The following is a 5,362-nucleotide window of genomic DNA, read 5'->3' on the forward strand; positions in this document are numbered from 1 at the left end:
GAGAAGGAGCCCCCGAGGGTTTCAGCGTGGAGTACCGTGTCTGGTCTCCGTGAGCAGGGTTCGTGACTTGTCCCCTGGCCACTGTAAGCCTCTTAGAAGCTCCTTGGAAGGTCCCACTCCTGGGTTTCTCCCACTCTATCCCGAGCATACCACCTGTGGCCTTCCCGCCTCTCCCATCTCAATGGAGACAGACATCTCCCGGGGCTCAATCAAACACGGAGGTGCATTCTTCTTCTTCTGTCTCAGCTGCCAGTAGGCTCCTGGTCCTGGGGGGCTCCTCTCCCCTCTCCGAACCCTGGGACTGGCAGGGCCCCTCCCCTGGGTCACTTTTACAACCTCTCCTGGTCCCCTGACGCCACTCTTGCCCCCTCCTGTCCCCTTGGACTGAGCAGCAGAACGCTGCTGTTCAGACACAAAGGCCACCCAGCCACGCACTCACACTCCCCCGTGGCCTCCGGCACGTGAGAAGTAAAGCTGCCTTCGAGACCGACCTGGGGGGATTCCTGGCCCCAGCCCGGCTCTCCGCCTCCTGTGGCCCTGCGCGCCTGCCACTCACCTCATGGGCCGCTACTGACAAGGTCACCGTATCTCGTGCAACTTGGTGTCTCGCACGGGGCTGCTCCCCCGGGGTCTGGATTTCCTCCCAGGAATACGCGCCTTTCCCTCCGCCCCCAGATTGTATCCATTTGCCCCCATCTACGCTTCCTCGTAGAAAAATCAAAATGTGACTTCCTTGCCCCCCCTCCCCTATTCATTGACCAATTGATCAGGTGCACAGAAATCTGGGGAATCATCTGGCTGATTTTAAAAACTGAATCCACAAATTACGCTCAGATCTCACCCAAGTGGGGGTTTATGATTCAAGAACTCTGAAAGGTTTCCCGGAAACCACAGCATGCGGACTGGGGTGCCTTGGAGGAGGCCTGAGCACCCCAGGAAGGCGTCTCCGGCTGGACCTCCACTCCCTGACGGTGGGACCACACGGCCACCACTGTGGACGCCGATGTTGAGCAACGCCAGGGCTACTTCCCCTGAGCCATCCGCCCACCTGGTCCGGGGCCCTCGCGATTAGGGTGCGTTGGGCTAGGAAGAGGGAAATGCTTGTTAACTAACCCCGAGGGCATCGTCCACCTGCGACTTCCTCTGATCAGCGCATTTCCTTAGCCGCCAACACACCGCTGAGCTGCTTACCCCCGACCCCCACTGACGCACAGTCGTTTGAAACAGACACAGGTACTGAGAACTGGGTACTCAAGGGTACTGCTCACCCTTGTGGTGAGCCCACCTTTGCAGACTAGTGGACAAGACTGGGGTCCCAGAGGGTGGACTGTCCGGGGGAGGCAGTTTCCTGAGCTAACCTCCACTGCCTTGGTTGCTGAGTAACAGCTCGTTTTTAGTGGGAAACATGGGGGAGGTGAGGGGTGTGCAGTTGTGTCCTCGCCGGGTCCTTGCCTCCGGTGTTCACTCCTGCGCCTCCGTCGGCAGCGGCTGCAACCCGCCTCATGGAGACAGCAGCGTGCAGAGAGACACGGCTGGAATTAGCACTGGGAGGTGCAGAGGGATGCTGAAGAACCCTCGTGGGCCAGCCAAGGGGGGCAGGGCTGCGGGGAGGAGCTCCCCCCGCCCCCAGGACAGCCCCACACTCACTACACCAGCTCCCGGATGCAGGGACCTGGGCCTGACCGGGGTTAAAGGGCAGACGCCGCTGCCCTCGATGGGTTGCTCTGTTCTCTCCTCTGAAGCACCGGCGGGGGTGTGCACGTGACCCCTGGCCTACTTCTCATCTGCGGTTGTTAGGTAATTACTGGGTATCCAGCCGCCTGCTGACTCACGAATGTTGCTGATAAGCCCTCCGTCTTTGCAATCTGGTGCTGATCTGAGGCCACATTGGGAAGAACGGGCGGGGTGCGAGTATTTCAGGAATCCAGAAGGTGGGTCCTGATGAGCTTTCGTAAATTCCATCAGACAAGCCCGTTTGTCTATTTGTTTTTGTAGAAACAAAAAAAAAAAGAAGGGGAAAAAAAACCCTCTTATTTTTCCCTGCTGGGATTATAAGATTGTTGCCCAATCTTAAAGGATATCAAATTGCATTTTTAAAACCATGATGCATTAAGGAAGGGCTTGTGGAAATTAGATCCAATAACCATAGAGGTCTCTGGCTCTAACATTTTTAAATAGCACGAATCTCAGAGAGTTGTGTCGCTCAAGCGTGTTCAGCAAAGCCAGAGGGCGCCGGCACACGGGACGTGGGACCTAAGAATTTGCAAGGACGAAAAGGAGCGGTGACGTCACTGAACCCCGTCTCGAGGTAGACCGGGGCTGGGTGGGGCCTGGCGGTCCTCCCTCCCCGAAGCGCACCCCCTCACAGCCGCTCTGGGGGGCGGCCCAAGAGAAAGGGGGGCGGGTTTTCTGAGATGGAGCACTTTGCAGACCCCAGCCTCCGGTCTCCCTTTCCTCCACATTGGCCTTTTGCCCCGTTGTCACTTCCCACCCCGTGACACTTCTCTGCTCTCCCATTTGTCACCTTTCACGGCCTTTCTTTCTTCAGCAGCTCCCCGCAAACGCACACCAGCATCGGACCCCCCTCAGGCACCCCCCCAACCCCACTCCCACCTGCGAGCCTGCAACCGTGGTCCTGCCACCGAGGCCCTCGGGGTGGCCAGGCCGCCCCCTCTGCTTTCATTCCCATTATTGGCGCCCCAGGCACCTCCCTCAGGAGACCGTAGGTTCTTTAGGGGCAGCAGGTAATGTCTCTACACCTTTCAGTCCCCACCGAGCTCAGTATAGGTAGGAAAACACTATTTTTTAAATGAGGGAACTAATTTCTAAAGAACTTCTCTTTGCTCAATTCCTTTTCCTCCTCCTCCCCTTTTTGCTGCTTTTTTTTCTTCTTGAGGACGATGCAAAGTCAGCAACCCCTTCCTACCCCACAGCGTATAAACGCCGCGATGCTAATGGGATTCCCTTAGTGTCGTGACAGCTTCTAAATAAACCCCTGGCCGTCTTACACCCGGGAGTAGCCCAGCTTCTGGGGCCCTGGGGCCCCGAGCGGTCACCAGAACTGGGAGCAGGGGCGAAGGGACTCGGCTGCGGCTCTGGGAGCTGGTGCGGCCGCAAGTGTCCGCACGGTGAGGGGTCTGAGGCTTTGCCTTTCATGCCACTGTTTTATGGGTGGCAGCAGAAGACAGACTCCAGGGTCAGGGGCAGAGGACTTTATTATCACAGCGACAGCAGTAGCAGAGTGACAGTGTTTTCTCCTGCCAATTCCCCAAGCCCCGACTCCCACGGGGTGAGGTGAGGAGGGTGGGTGACGCACCCCTCTCGGGCGGAGCCCCGTGCAGGTTTGGGAGCCCGCACCTCTTACAATGGGCAAGTTGGCCTGCCTTCTCTTTGCTCTGGAGTGAGTCGCAGCATCTTCCAAGGTGGTGGGCGAACTTGCTCTTGCTTGGAGGGAGGCACGGCCTCTACCGGACAGGCTCAGGTCAGGTTCAAGGGCAGGAGAGGCGGGCAAGGCCCAGGTCAAGTCGGGCAGGAGTCCGGGGTTTTAGTGTCTGAGAAGCCATTGGAAGGTGTGAATGGGAACACAACCACTCAGAGGATCACCTCCTCTTTCACCCCCCACCCTCCCGAGGCTGTTACCGTCTGTGCCCACCCTGTGAACAGTCAGCTGAAGTCAGTCAGAGGCCTGGCTCCCAGCACGTCCTCGTGGACAGGCCAAAAGCCGGGGCTCTGCCTGGAAGCCGGTGGTGTCCCTGTCCCCGTAGAAAGGACATTCAGAAATGGTCGCCTAGGTGAACCCAGTTCTCGCATCTTCCCACAGCAACATCAAAACTACAACTGAACTGCACAACAGCCTCACCGAGCACTGCCCGAAACAGACCGAACAGAAGCCCTGTCCCGGGACACACAGAAAAGCCGGGCCCAGACCGCCACAGTGAGACACCCCGCAGCCCAGGAGAGAGCCCTGACCAGACGCGCAGCACACCACCGGCCGACCTTGGACTTCTCGCCTCCGGAACCCAGGCGAACCTGTGCGGTTCTGGGCCCGCCGAGCGCTGCCTTCTGCACTGAGGTCTCCCAGTCCCACCCCTGGTCTCCACCCAGGCCGCTCTGTCCCCACCTGTGCTTTTCAGGGTGACGTTGCTGAGGGCTCTTCCCGGGATGTGTTTCCCCAGGTCTCAGCTGTGAAGGCGAACTTGGATCTTTATGCTTCGAACGCTGGAAATGACTCCTGCTGCCTCTGAATTGGGGCGCAGTCTCCAAGGCCCGTGACTGCATCTTGCAGCCAGGACAGCGAGACCCTGCCCGTCGTCTGGGCACTGAGTCTTCCCAGACGTGGACGTTCCATGGTCAGTCACGAGATCGGCTCTCGACGTGAACAGTAGCCTGAAGGGCATGTGTTTTAATGCTTATTCACAATCATCATATTTGGTTGCAAATGCACAAGACATGAGATGCTACTTTAAATAAGGCTACATTTTTTCTTGACATTTGAAGGATTTTTTTCCTGACTTCTTAGAGCTACTTTTATTATTGCTTCTTATTTTCAACCTTTGTTAATAAAATGTTAAAAAGCTGAAAGAAAAAAAAGGAAGGAAATAAAAACAACCATGGACCAGGGCAAGTTGAAGTGACGGGACATTCTCAGCCCCAGGGCCACAGGGTGTTAGGAACTTGCCTGTCCTGTCTGCGTTTAGAGTGTGCCCCGTGCTGGCTGGTGATGGGCTCAACGCCGCCTCCCCCCCCTCCCCCGGGGCATGGCAGCCGCACTGATGAGGCCCTTGGGGAGCTTGTCTCCACCTCTCTGGGTCTGTTGTGTCTTCCGCGAGGGGGTGACAATGGTGCCTTTTTCCTGGGGTTGCAGGGCTGGGCAGGGGAGTCTGTCAAAGAGGCCCCCCCCCCGCCCAGTGTGTGCGGCGGCCAGGAGAGCGAGGTTGCAGGGGACCGATGCCTGCGCCCCGTGAATGCAAACACAGACTCTGAAATCCTCATGGAGGTGGGGGTGGAGGGGGCATGGTGCTTTGTGATGGCCCCCCCTGCAGGCTTGCCTGACCTGGGATTTGTAATAAAAACTGGTAAAGAAATCAAAGGTGACGGGGAGGCAGAGTGGCGTGAAGAAATGGACTTTGGACCCAGTCGGACCTCAGGGTGAAGGCCGGCTACCTGTGTACCTGTCTGACCTCGGGTTGGGCGAGTTACATTTCCTGAACTTTATTTCCTCATTTATAAAGGGGTGGGGGACAACTGCTAACATGGAAAACTCCCACCAGAGTCTCGAGGATTATGTAAATTAATGAAGCAGCGGACAGGGTGGCTATGCAGTGGACATGCACTGTCTTCTTAGAGTGGTTTTGTTTTTGCT

At 57.2% G+C, this 5,362-nt stretch overlaps 1 long non-coding RNA gene across 1 annotated transcript; it reads left to right on the forward strand.

The window, feature by feature from the left end:
• The first annotated feature begins 918 nt into the window (after positions 1–918).
• Positions 919–4,607, forward strand: LOC119001146 (uncharacterized). The gene is made up of 4 exons (XR_005069494.1): positions 919–1,233; positions 1,486–1,797; positions 2,179–2,308; positions 3,821–4,607. It is a non-coding gene; the product is annotated as an uncharacterized LOC119001146 (long non-coding RNA).
• The last annotated feature ends 755 nt before the right edge of the window (positions 4,608–5,362 follow it).

The sequence above is a fragment of the Sturnira hondurensis genome, unplaced genomic scaffold (genome assembly GCF_014824575.4).
Source record: "Sturnira hondurensis isolate 20B ecotype Veracruz unplaced genomic scaffold, ASM1482457v3 Scaffold0016617, whole genome shotgun sequence".
Lineage (NCBI taxonomy): Eukaryota > Metazoa > Chordata > Mammalia > Chiroptera > Phyllostomidae > Sturnira > Sturnira hondurensis.